Source organism: Tachypleus tridentatus, chromosome 10 (genome assembly GCF_004210375.1).
Source record: "Tachypleus tridentatus isolate NWPU-2018 chromosome 10, ASM421037v1, whole genome shotgun sequence".
NCBI lineage: Eukaryota > Metazoa > Arthropoda > Merostomata > Xiphosura > Limulidae > Tachypleus > Tachypleus tridentatus.
Genome location: NC_134834.1, coordinates 102237759 through 102252283, shown reverse-complemented (window position 1 = coordinate 102252283; position 14525 = coordinate 102237759). Strand labels below are relative to the sequence as shown.

General features: G+C 29.7%; 1 pseudogene across 1 annotated transcript in view; it reads right to left on the bottom strand.

Annotated features, from left to right (window-relative positions):
- LOC143229988 (UDP-glucose 6-dehydrogenase-like) overlaps positions 1–10645 on the bottom strand; it is a 39805-nt pseudogene extending 29160 nt beyond the window's left edge. Inside the window, exons 1-4 of the transcript XR_013016151.1 lie at positions 10469–10645; positions 8641–8770; positions 4840–4935; positions 3972–4012 (exon numbers count right to left, since the gene is read on the bottom strand). The product of XR_013016151.1 is annotated as a UDP-glucose 6-dehydrogenase-like (transcript). The remainder of the gene's footprint in view (positions 1–3971; positions 4013–4839; positions 4936–8640; positions 8771–10468) is intronic.
- Between the last annotated feature and the right edge of the window lie 3880 nt (positions 10646–14525).

The window sequence follows — 14525 nt, the reverse complement described above, 5'->3', positions numbered from 1 at the left end:
AAAAAAACCTTCACATCGAAAGGGCAGTACTGGACAAGTGTAGCTGATCTAAAAAAAACCTTCACATCGAAAGGGCAGTACTGGACAAGAGTAGCTGATCTTGTGAAAAGAGGTAAGAACCTTTTCAGAAATCTACTTTTTCAACAAATGTTCCGTCAATATTTGACAGTAAAAGAGCCTGAAGCCTTCTACTTTCAACTAGTTTCCTTTTAAAGTTTATTTTTTTAATGATATTCTCCTAACCCTTATTTTTACAACAAATCTTCTCCAAACTCTACTCAACAAATCTTGTTGTATAGAAATAAAGTATAGAAATCTACATCAGTCATTTTAAACAAATGTTCATCTGAAGGATGTTTTTTCAATTGGTGAATCAAGGTCATTTTCTCTAACTTTATTGTCAAAATCTCTTCTTAAGCCTATTTTTTTAACAAATATTTTTCTGATACCTACTTTTTCAACTAATATTCTTCTGAGTCTAATTTCTTCAACAAATGCTCTGACAACATACGAAAGGAGTTTAGAGCAGGCTTATTTCATCCACTTTTTGAGTTAATATTTAAAAGTAAGAAGAAATATGTATACTTGTTCTATTTCACATATTACAATTTCACTGTAAGTCACTTACTTCCTCATTAAATGAGTTAATAAAAAATACTCTTAGAAGCAATGAATAAAGGCTTAGAAATATTGAAACTACAGTATTTCAAAATAATGTTCAATAATTTTTCCCACGTTAAACAAAACATAGTAAAAGAAATACTCAACTACAATGAAGCCTTGAAAGAATATCAAAATAACAGTAAATCACAGAGAAGCAGCAAAGCTGGCTTAAAGAACCATTAAAAGTAATTACAAATAAATAAAGCAACTTGGCATTTTTGTTTTTAAGTGCTTACATAAACATTAATATATATTATTTTTAACATTTTTCTTAACAATAAAACCTACTATTACATTGGTTAAACAAACTATTGCTTTTAGTAAGCAGATCTTTTAAAAATACTTTAAATAAATAGGTTTTATTTTACACTGCCAACATATTTTACATATCCTTCTGCATCTAGAATATTAAATATTTGTTAATATTACTTCCAACTTGAGCCAAGCATAACACAGTGGTTAGCATGCTGAATGGTAAATCAAATGTTCCACAGTTTGTAGCCCATTAACACACACATACACAAAGTCATGGATGTGTTATAGGAGTGATAGCCTAATCCTACACTTTCATTAGGTAGCCCAAGATTTGGTAGTGAGTGTTGTTGACTTGTTGCCTTCCCTATGGGTTATAATTAGAGGAACAGCTAACATAGACAGACCTCAAGCAGCATTGTGCAAAACTCAACACAAACAGTTCCTATTAGAATAAACTGTAACATCTCTCAGATTAAAGTAATCCTGGTATAATGCTAATGTATATGATACTGAAGGGTAGTGGTTGTAAGTAAGCACATCTGTGTAGGGTTCCTATTAGAATAAACTGTAACATCTCTCAGACTAAAGTAATCCTGGTATAATGCTAATGTATATGATACTGAAGGGTAGTGGTTGTAAGTAAGCACATCTGTGTAGGGTTCCTATTAGAATAAACTGTAACATCTCTCAGACTAAAGTAATCCTGGTATAATGCTAATGTATATGATACTGAAGGGTAGTGGTTGTAAGTAAGCAAATCTGTGTAGGGTTCCTATTAGAATAAACTGTAACATCTCTCAGACTAAAGTAATCCTGGTATAATGCTAATGTATATGATACTGAAGGGTAGTGGTTGTAAGTAAGCACATCTGTGTAGGGTTCCTATTAGAATAAACTGTAACATCTCTCAGACTAAAGTAATCCTGGTATAATGCTAATGTATATGATACTGAAGGGTAGTGGTTGTAAGTAAGCACATCTGTGTAGGGTTCCTGTTAGAATAAACTGTAACATCTCTCAGACTAAAGTAATCCTGGAATAATGCTAATGTATATGATACTGAAGGGTAGTGGTTGTAAGTAAGCACATCTGTGTAGGGTTCCTATTAGAATAAACTGTAACATCTCTCAGACTAAAGTAATCCTGGTATAATGCTAATGTATATGATACTGAAGGGTAGTGGTTGTAAGTAAGCACATCTGTGTAGGGTTCCTATTAGAATAAACTGTAACATCTCTCAGACTAAAGTAATCCTGGTATAATGCTAATGTATATGATACTGAAGGGTAGTGGTTGTAAGTAAGCACATCTGTGTAGGGTTCCTATTAGAATAAACTGTAACATCTCTCAGACTAAAGTAATCCTGGTATAATGCTAATGTATATGATACTGAAGGGTAGTGGTTGTAAGTAAGCACATCTGTGTAGGGTTCCTATTAGAATAAACTGTAACATCTCTCAGACTAAAGTAATCCTGGTATAATGCTAATGTATATGATACTGAAGGGTAGTGGTTGTAAGTAAGCACATCTGTGTAGGGTTCCTATTAGAATAAACTGTAACATCTCTCAGACTAAAGTAATCCTGGTATAATGCTAATGTATATGACACTGAAGGGTAGTGGTTGTAAGTAAGCACATCTGTGTAGGGTTCCTATTAGAATAAACTGTAACATCTCTCAGACTAAAGTAATCCTGGTATAATGCTAATGTATATAATACTGAAGGGTAGTGGTTGTAAGTAAGCACATCTGTGTAGGGTTCCTATTAGAATAAACTGTAACATCTCTCAGACTAAAGTAATCCTGGTATAATGCTAATGTATATGATACTGAAGGGTAGTGGTTGTAAGTAAGCACATCTGTGTAGGGTTCCTATTAGAATAAACTGTAACATCTCTCAGACTAAAGTAATCCTGGTATAATGCTAATGTATATGATACTGAAGGGTAGTGGTTGTAAGTAAGCACATCTGTGTAGGGTCACTTAATTATATAATGTAAAGTGAAAGATTCACTCTGAAAATTGTAGGAATGTTTTTAATTTAATTGGTACAGTCTGTTGTATATCAAACAAAATAATAAAAGTTCATGTCTTACTGATTATTCTTAGTTCATAACTAGTCACAGCTCACTCATAGAACACAAATATTTAATATCTAAGCACTTTTATTTTTCTAAACTTCTAACTTGGAACACACTTACTCTGCTCAAGGTTATGTGCTAATTGAACACTGGGTGCTACTTTCTGTAACCAGTCCAGTTAAGAAACTTATCTACTCTTTCATGAGATAATCAAACTGTATTTAACTTTTCCTCTGAGTAGGCATGCTTTAAAATGGTTACCTGGAGCAGAGATACTTCCAGGTAACTATAATCCTACTTGTGGTTGGTCAGCTACAAGCTATATAGAAGATGTAGATAATAAGAGTACTTTCCAACAGTTTATTTTCCATTTTAAAAGGTTCACAACTTGGATTTTCATGTAGGCTACTTATTGTATGGGCTGACCATACACTTCTGTATATTAATTTTATTTTACTTTAATTTTAATTTTTCAACCTGGAAGAAAAACAATTACACAGTATTAAGTTGTGTTTTTAAACTGATATGTTTTTGTCTTCTTCATTTGTTCTCACACTAGCTTCCAACCAACCACATCTAGCGTGTGTGTGTGTGCCATTATTACCCCTCTAAACCAGGAATACCACATTTCTCTAATTTAATTTCAAATATTGAACTGTTTATATATTAATTCTTGAAGAAACACATCATTAGAACATCCATCTTTAAAGCTCAAAAGTTGATAACAGGGTTTGAAAATAAAAATAACTTGTTGGAAACACAGTTTTGTCTCAACATCAAAATGACCTTGTCCTACATAAACATCATTTTATCAACTTCCATCTAATGAGTGAAGAATTCTCACAAGACAAGATTGTAAAAAAATTAGAAATGACAGCTACAGCTACTAGTCCTTTACTTCCACTAGCATGGATATAATAGTTGTTTTTATTAAAATAAAACTCTCTGTTTCTAATATAAAATCATAAAAACCTTTTTCAGGTTCCTCAGTAACATCTGGGCATGTAAGATCACTACAGAATAAAAAAAACAAAGTTCATATATCAATCTGTTCATTCAAAGAATCAGAAATTATATAATATTTTATATCTAGAAAATTACACAAGAAAAACATGTGATACAAAATTTCCATTTTGATACAATGAAAACTAATATAAGAATATACATCTTCAAGTTAGTTATTTCAAAAATATTGTTTACAATTTATATAGAATTATTTAATAATAACCACATACACAGGTTAATTAGAAAAATTAATGAGTTTAGCAGCTCAATATTATTATGAATTACAGATCATTGAAAATCATAGATAATTACTCAGTATTTAACTATTATATATATTTATTTACTATATACATTTATTAACTATTATATGTATTTATTAACTGCTGTATATATTTATTAACTATATGTATTTATTAATTATTACATGTATTTATTAACTATTACTTACATTTCAGGAACTGTTGAATACTAATGATATTTAATTAGTCACTATTAAATTAAATTAATTAATTTATAAAATGCTTTTTTTTATAAATTAGACAATACTAATCACTCATATATTTATAATTATTCAATGACTAAAAACTAGCACAAAAATTTCTTGGGAAAGGTTTCTATGTATAAGCCTAGAAAATACTGTTGTTTAGAGCAACTCAAGCATAAAATGAGTTAAGCCTATCTTTCTTAACGTAGTAAAGGTTTTTGTGATTAACTTGACTGGAAACATTTCCAGTTGCTTGATTCACAATTAAAAATAATAATTAGAACACTATTAACTAACTAGTTAATGTTAATTCAATCGTCACCTTTCAATAATGTGGAATATAGAACTTACTGAATTATTTGCTGGTCATTTACTTTGGGATCGTAAATAGACAAGTGAGCTCCTTCTTCTAAAAGATGTTTGCATATGTAAATTGCAGCAGATTCTCTAGATGTAACATGTACAGTTTTGATTGTTATTACAGTTCATTTACTGGAGAGCTTTAGTTTTAAGTCTGTGTATCAATATAAATGGATACTTATAATTAATAGATACATATGTACAATAGCATTTCTAAACAAACAGTTATTAAAAACAAAAGTTACATTATGAGAATATTTAGTGAAAAGTTACTTAACATGGACTTGGTCGATTTGACCAACCACGTGACCTCTTTATACTCAATTAAAGTACAGTTTTGACACAACTAACTTTTAATATAGTACATATATCTACACAAAATTTAATAGACTTTCAATAAATATCATGTCTTTTATATACAAAAAGTCATTTTTTCAGTGAAGTATTTTTAATAAACTAAAGATCTGTCAGTGATATACCAAGTAATTTTTTTTAACAGTCTGAGTGCAAAGTGATTTTCATGTTACGATTAAAAATACCTTTCTTCATCTCAGAAATCTCAAATTTCACTTGCATAATCTCTAAAACCTTTTAAATACATTTCAAATGTTTCTTTTCAATAAAACATTATATTTCACCTCTTATTTTCTCTACCCTAACTCTATAGAAGGTTGGTCTATTTGACAGAACTCAGAAACACCAAAAAGGAGAAAATTGAAATAAATCTCAATCACCCTTTATTCTTTCTAGAATTACATCAAATTGTAACATGAAACAACATTTGTTCATCGTAAATATGTTTAAACTCATAATAGTATACATATATTTATACTTCAGTTTTATTGTTTTATTGCTCTTTGAACTGTGTCTTACTACTGCTATTCATGCCATATAAATTTAAATCACTTGGTGAACATGGAGTTCATGTGAAACTATCAAATTATGTTACCCATAAGCTGCTAGCATGCATGCCTTGTGAAACATTTTTATTGTACTATTATTATTCATTTTACTTAATCTAACCTTAACTAGCTTAAAGAGATCCATATTTACACAATTTAGTTACTTTTATAATAATAAATAATAAGATAAACATGAAAACCAAGAAATAAACTGCTTATCCCTGTCTTCTCTTTTTTTGCCTGTCAAGTAAGCCTACTTTTTTTACATTAATTGTATTAATGCACTAAATAATCTTTATTTAATTAAATAATGCACCAAAGAACATAAAATAATAAAATGTAAAAAGCAGACAATTTCCCCTACCTATCACAATTTTTCCAACTTTTGAACAATGTGACTAAAGTTATTACAAATTCATTCAAGTTAGTCATTGTCTTTGATGTGAAAATAATGCTGTACTTACATAGAAACCGGCATTTCTTCATTCAGAAAACAATGTAATACAATACATTATTTGATAGATGAAAGTATTGTCTTTTTATTAGTTATACATAATATATAATTAAATGTAAAACAGAACTATTAATAAAGCCCGAGAGTGAAAATGTGACAGGTGGGTGTGGCATGGCAGGTCTGATTTTTCTATTTGATAGTTCTGTAACCAAACAAAATTGAAGGCAATAAAAATTATGATTCGTCTAAGTAATAATGATTTTATAATCAAAAATTTACATTAAATTTTGTACTTATTGGAGAGGTAGTAAATAAAATAGAGAAGATGTAACATCTACAGAAAACGCCACCTTTCTCACATTAGGGAAAATTAAGGATTTTTTATAATACTGCCTTTTAAATTAAAAACATAAAACTTGTATACTGTTAAAATATTGAGTATTAGCTATGATTTTATGTTATACTAACAGATACTAAACAAAAAGTAGTTTAATAAAATTTGAAATGTAAGTCACAAGAACCTTGTGAAATAATGTCCAGACAGAGTTCTAAAACCATTAAAATGTAAACAAAAACATAAAATAATCTTCAAGAAGCAATTCAAATGAGCACAGAAATGTAACCCCTCTACTACACAGTAGTTCAATTCATATTATTTTTTGGAAGAAAAGAATTTCCAAAATTAGAACTAGACTCTTTCAAAACCCAAAAGTTTTTCATTTAAACAATAAACAGTTGCATACTTTTAATTATAATAAATGGACAGGCATAAATAGGGGATTGAAATGGCTGATGTCAAATTTGAATTAAAAATGTCCACAAATGCAGTGATATAAAAGATAAACCAGAAATACAGTAGTAAACATAAATGAGTAGTGATGATCTCTGGAAGAATGGTTAACTCTCAGAATATGGTTACCCTGTTTACTAATTATTTAGAAATTAAGAAAATCATTACCAGAAGTAATATACTCTCATAAAGCAGCAGTACATGCAAGATAGGAGAACTTTCAGCTAACAATACAAATCGTGCCATACGAGACAGGTCTACACTACTGCTTAGAACAACAATTAACATAAACTTATATATTAAGCAGCATATTATTTTAATGTTTCTAATGTAAACACAGATAAATGTTACATATTTATTAATCACATAATACACATTCTCTCATACAACAAAACAGGTTAATACTAGACTGCTGTAAGTATCTAATGTAAACACAGATGTTATATATTTATTAATCACATAATACACATTCTCTCATACAACAAAACAGGTTAATACTAGACTGCTGTAAGTATCTAATGTAAACACAGATGTTATATATTTATTAATCACATAATACACATTCTCTCATACAACAAAATAGGTTAATAATAGACTGCTGTAAGCATTAAATGGCCTTAATAATCCTGATTGCCTGACTAGACTGTTGTTAGTACCTATTAATACAGTTATGACACGTTATAATGCTTGGTTCAACAAAATACATATCAACGTATTTATGAGACATTATTTCTCATTTCTAACATTTCAGACTCTATTTCTAACAGTGTAATTTAACAAGATTCCAACAACAAAGAATTTGCCAAAGGTTGATATATGTCTCCAAACAAAACATTTTATTTAACCAACCCTCAGATAACTAATGCTAAAATAAAAGTGGGTTAAATCTATCAAACCAGAAAAAGCTATTTAACTATCATTCCAAATTATAAAGTAAAACAAGTGAAATAAAAAACATTAATTTCATCACATGTACAAGTGTTCATGGTTAGGCTATGCGTGGAATATTATGTTTAGCCTTACCTTCTGAAATACATTGAATTGTTGAAAAGGGTTCAGAGTAGGACTACTGGGATGGAAAAGTTTTCGTATGATTAAGATCTCTGATATTGTTTCCTTTTGAAGAGTTACACAGGATGTGATTGAGGTGTTTAAGACTGTTAAGAGAATTGATAGTGTTGATGCATCAACGGTAAGAAAGCTAGGAGTAGGGGACACAAATATAAATGTGATTGAGGTGTTTAAGACTGTTAAGAGAATTGATAGTGTTGATGCATCAACGGTAAGAAAGCTAGGAGTAGGGGACACAAATATAAATTTTGCCAGCATAGGAGTTATCTTCAGTTAGGACAATTTTATTTTTAGTTTTAGAGGAGTGGTTTGTCTTTGGAACAGACAACTTTCAGATGAGGTAAATGCAGTTATTTAAGAGATTTTAAATGAAGGCTTCATAAACATTTGAACGATAATGGTTAGATGTGACTTTTTTAAACATTTAGTTTAGATTAATAGATGGCATGGCAGAGATGGACTAACAGTTCCTTTACTGTCCTTGAATTTTATTCAAGTTATAACAGAGAAAATGTTTTATTCCATTAACTTAGAAGTGAAGCTCAACACTACAGAAAAGTCTTGTACTGATATACCTTGTGTCAGCAGTATTCTTCTTGAATGCAAATCCAAAGATTGTTATTTTTTTATCTGTAACAGTATTGAATAGTTTTTCAGTAATCCTTCAACAAATCGAGTCCTCTGAAACTGGTTCATTTCAATAACCTGTTTACAGACACAAAACTGAAATCAATTGATGTGAAATAGTTCTTTAAATAAGAACAAACTAGTATTATTCCCAAGATATACAAATTTTAGTTTTACAATGCTTAAATGTCTTAATTTAGTTGTTTGCTAGAAACAGCTATTAACAATATGTTTATGCTAGCTTTAGAAATAGAAGTCCTAAAATGTCTAGAATGTTTGTGAACATTACTGATTAAGCAGCTTTTTAAATGAATATACTATGAATATGAAAATCAGTGAAGCACTGACTATGTTAGTTTGCAGTTCATTCACTAGTTGAGAAGTTAAAGAACTATTCAAATTAATGTTAGCTAATATTCAGATTCAGTTAATCAAACAGTTAAACATGAAATTATACAAGTACATTTATGTGTATGTCAGTCATAACACAATTAATGAATAGATTTCTGTTGAAAGTGAAATATTATTTCTGAATTTAGGTCTACAATTCTGTACAAGTGATAACAGCCTGTGGCAAATGTTGAGAAAGAAATCTGCTATTATTACATGGACTTGACATGTCCTTATTTTCACTAAATAACTTGAAATAACTCAACAAATGATAAAACTAACAGGAAACAATACAAAAATACTTTTATGCCCAAAACAAGTAACACAAGTATAATTTTACTTGAAAAGTGCTATTAATGGACTGCATCTACTAAAATATCATCCAAATATCTTTCTATACAAATGGTGTTTATTATTAATATAAAACATTGTAACATGTGAAAAGTTTAGTTTCACAAAAGATAATTTTATGTTTAAAATAAGTAAACAAAATTGCTTTATGAAATACTTCTATGCATAAAATGTTAAAAAATATAGTTTTAGAAAAGTATTTAACATTAAAACATGGAAAAAAGTTTAATTTTACAGAGTTATAACTAGTAATAAAACTATTTAAATTAGTTAGTCAATCCAAAAAAAATACTGATTCATGCTACAGCAGCAATTGAGTTTTGTTCTTCTAATATTATGTGGTGTTCTTTGTGCCTAATGCCCAGCTTTGTCATATGAATGTAGCAGTGATTGAAACTTTGTACCTTGTACTAAAACCAAATCTGCTTTATACTAAAAGCTGTAACTTGTAATGTAATAATATTTATGATAACACAGTACACTCTAATAAATCGTATGAAATATTAACAGTAAAAGTGCCCAAATTACACAGTACATTCTACTGAACATTGTGAATAGCAAAAATACCAAAAGAACACTCTAATCACTACAGTTTTTAAACTTTCTAATATATTATATTTCCATCACATTTGTAAACGAATCACGAATGCAAGTTAGATTACAAAATTTTGATTTTTATTGTTTTAATCAAAAGCTCTTAATAATAACAAAAAAGTCTACTGGTGTTAAAACTAAAACACCATTTAGGACAAGCTGTATCATATACATTTTCTCTTCTTATAGTTCAATAACATTGTCTCTGTAGTACTTTAAAGAATGAATTCAATAAGCATTTTTATGTGTTTTGGGTGTTGATCAAACAGCATATATTAAATGTGTGTGTGTGTATATATAACCTTACAACAAAGTACCAATACATTGGGGAAAGGTAACAAAACACTTTAAACCTTAAAGACTATTCTGCATCCACAAAACTGCACTAATTATTTTATGACAATAAACAACTGGAGTTGAAAGTACTTCGATCCACATTACCTGGTACCAGTAATTGGCCACCTCAGGAAGATTCAAACACTCACACAAATACACAAGGTTAAGAACATCTTTCTGAAAACAACTTCCTCCAAAACCTGAAACAAAAACAATTAATAATGACCATAGCAAAAAAAGGTTTCCATCTGTTAACCAATGCTGCATTATATCCTTAATGTAAGAATTGTAAATATGACAAAATAGCTGAGAATTCTTAAAAAAATGTAATAAAAAAGCACAATAAAAAATACATGCATTATAAAATAGCATAGCTATTAGGTTATATGTTACAGTCACTAGTTCTGAACAACTGAACACAAAAAGGTATAACCCTACCATCCATGCTAAGAGATTGACTGTCACACTTATAATGCATCTACAGATGAAAGTGTTGAGAAAATTTTGTGGTTTTTATAAAGATTCAAACTTGGATCTCCAGCAAATAACAAGTATCATTCCCAATCAGGTGAGGTAAGGCAAGCTCAATGTACTGATCCACTTAGAAATAAAAAGGTGTGCCAGTCACTCTTCAGTCTGTGCTGTTGTCTTTAGTTAAAATTAGGGCACATAAAATCTATCTAAGTATCACTGATCCTGAAGACCACAAAGTTAGATGCCAATACTTTATTAAACTCTTTTATGTGAGGCTGTGTTTGCAAAAGGCTTTAAAAAAGTCAGTTTTATATTTCACTTTTTGACAGTCTATAACTTATATATTATTGAAACAAAAGTTATTTTATGATCTGTTATTATATTTCTGTACAAATCATACTTTACAATTAAATGTCATGTATCTGGATTTATATGAGACATGTATTATTTTAATAAAACTACAATAAGGAATAAAAACGCTTTTCTCCCATGTTTCTGATAGAGGTCACCACAAATAGCATTTTCAATTCCAGCTAACGAGCAGTGACTGTAATACACAATACCATACAAGTTTGGGCAAATAATTAAAAATATATGAGGAATGGCTTGCCCAAATTTTTCATGACATATAGAGAGCTCTGAGTAGCCTTGGGTAACTCACAGAAAGAGCTAAGGATATCTGACAGATCATACAATAAAACACACTCAATGATAATCTTATTGTAGCACATATTTCAAAACTCACCAATATTAACTTTTAAAGTTCTGATAAAGCTTGTATTAAAAAAATTACTAACCAGTGGTGGAGACTTCTGAAATTATTATAGATGTAAACATGGGTGCCCAGTTTGAAAGGTCATGACAGTAAGAAACTAATAATGGTGTACCAGGGGACAGTTTAATCCATATGGCATTATATGATGTATAACTAATGTTTAGTATGGACATTTTATTTTTTTCATTAAATGAGCCATGTGACTTAGGTCTTTTAAATCTATATCCAAATAGTTTTATGGGGTACAAAAGTTAATGGCCATTGCATACCAATCTCACACTCCTAAGGTCTGCCACTGTCACAACAAGCATTAGAGGTCCTAACTAACTGCAGGTTTAACATTCAATAAACATTAATGTTAGGAGTTCTCAGCCTGATGGAGCATATACTTTGAGCTTGTGAGCAAAAACTAAACTGACTAAGATCACTCTTTCCATATAAAATGAACACATACATGGAATGGGTACCATAAACACTATTTAATGGGAATAAGTTAACATCCCAGTGAGTAGGGAAGATGGCATGAGAGAAAGATGATATAAAATGAGGCTGTTGAAGCAAATGAGTTTGAGACACGGTAACACTCTGGTACATCAGCAGGACATAATCCACCCAGATTCAACTGGACAGGACTTTGTGCTGCAGGAACTCAATCCAAGATATTACAAGATCCATTGGTCATGTGGCATACAAAAGTCACTAGTATATGGAATCCACTTGAAGAAATTAACAAAGTATGAGCTTAGTAAACAGCATAGAGATTTATTTTTGACACAGTTTTCAACAGTGTTACATGGAGTTATTTTATAAGAAAGATAACTACTGTTTCACAGTAGTCAGAAAAAATGGGTGGTCATCAGAGCAGCCAATATCCTCAAACACATGATCACAGTAGCAACATCAACATCCTAAGTCATTACACAACTGGTAGCAAGAATCTACGCTGTAAAGATGGTTGTAACCTGCAGTCAAATGTGAAATAAACAACTGAAAACATGCAACTTTCTCATTCTAAACTAATAGTTGGAACTTCTTTATAAAAACATCTTTCAGACATTTAGAAATAGTCCATGTCAATAGCTAAAGATCTACAATGTTTTTGGCTGCCAAGCTATAATCATAGCTAGAATACATTGAACACAGTTCAGAAATATTATATTTATAGCAAAAATTATTAATGAACATAAATTCCCACTTTACGTAAGGAACACCTATATTTACAGTTTGAAGGCATTAGGACAAAAGCCTACATACAGGACACAGGATATATATGCAGTGATGACAATAAACAAGCCAAAAAAGTTTTATAGTGAAGAAAGAATTAAAATTGAGGGATATCACAACAACAGTGTAGAACAATGTTTACATTTCCATGACTATATCAGGCACTAATTGTATTTTCTGCTAGAAAGAAGTACAGAGTTATGGTATTTTTTTACTAATTTTATCCACTAAAAATTTCTAGTGTACTGAATTGTGTGTTAATAGAACTGGATGCGTATGTCCATTAATGTAGGTGTGGTAAAGAACTTGATCCATAAATTTGGGCAGTTAAAATGTGAGTGGTCTTCTACTTTTATTTTTTTAAATGGGTTGTAAATTCTTAAACCTATAGTTATTATGACAGAGGCACCTTTTTTATTGTATTTTTAAATAATCTAACTATTTCAAGGTGTCACAACCACAGGCCTTCAAATAATATAACAAACTCACCACAATATGGCTTTGAGTAATATAATAGCATCATGATGATATGGCTTCAAAAATCTCACTATATTATGATGATATGGTTTCTTCATTTTGTTGAAGTCATTAATTTAGAAGCTGTTCCTTTTCTCATCACAAACCCTTAGAAGTAATTTGAAACACAGAATCCAACTGATTACTTTGCCCCAACACAATTTAGTTTGTGATTTACTAAGTTTTACTGAATGAAAAATCAGAAGTGGTCATTTTAATACCACTGGATTAAGTGATCAGTATAATACCATTGCATTGAATGTTCATTATAATACCACTGAATTAAACAGTCAATATAATGTCACTGGATTAACCTTTTCCATCATTTCATCATTTCCATCATCATCATTTCTTGTGTACATACATTAAACATTTTATTAAATTATTATTTTATGAATAAATTTGGAATCAAACTGTAGTTTTCAGTTCAAATTTTAATATTATACATTAATTCTGGAGTTCAACAGTAAATATAAAGAGCAAACTATTGAATATCTAATATTTTTGGTGGTACATGGTGCATCATCTCCTACTTTTGCTCAGACTGTCTTGTGGGTGTCCTAACATTTAAAGTCTACTGAATTAAAAACTCAAATTACCAATACTAACAATCTAGAACACAAAATAAAAACTTCCTAACATTTTTATTTGCTGAAATATGATATTAAAAACCCTATAACATTTGAAAATACCTGTTTGTTTATGCCTGCTTCTCTTAATTATATATTTATAAAAATCAAAAGCACCTGTCAAAGTAAGTAAATTATCCTGTCAGTCTTTCTGAAATTTTCATTATTAAAATAATCATTAAAGAGTTTGAAGAGAGATGATCAAAGTGATATTCTAATTGGGAATGAGGTTTTTTTAGTCCTAAATATAGCCTAATTAGGAAGCCTGATGAATTACAGTATTGGTTTAATAACTCATAATTGTTTGTTAATTCAAAATACATACATAAAACATACAAAAATTATTTTTTGTAACATCTTCCACATGCAAAATTTGACTAGGCTTAGTGAACATAATGAACATGCACAAAGAAACATCAACATCATAAAAAGTAGATATTGTTTTCTACACATTTTTTGTCTTGTTCTATGTCTTAAAAATTAACTGAAATTTAATTATTTATTTATACATAGGAATAATATACACCCATTTAATGTATGGTAA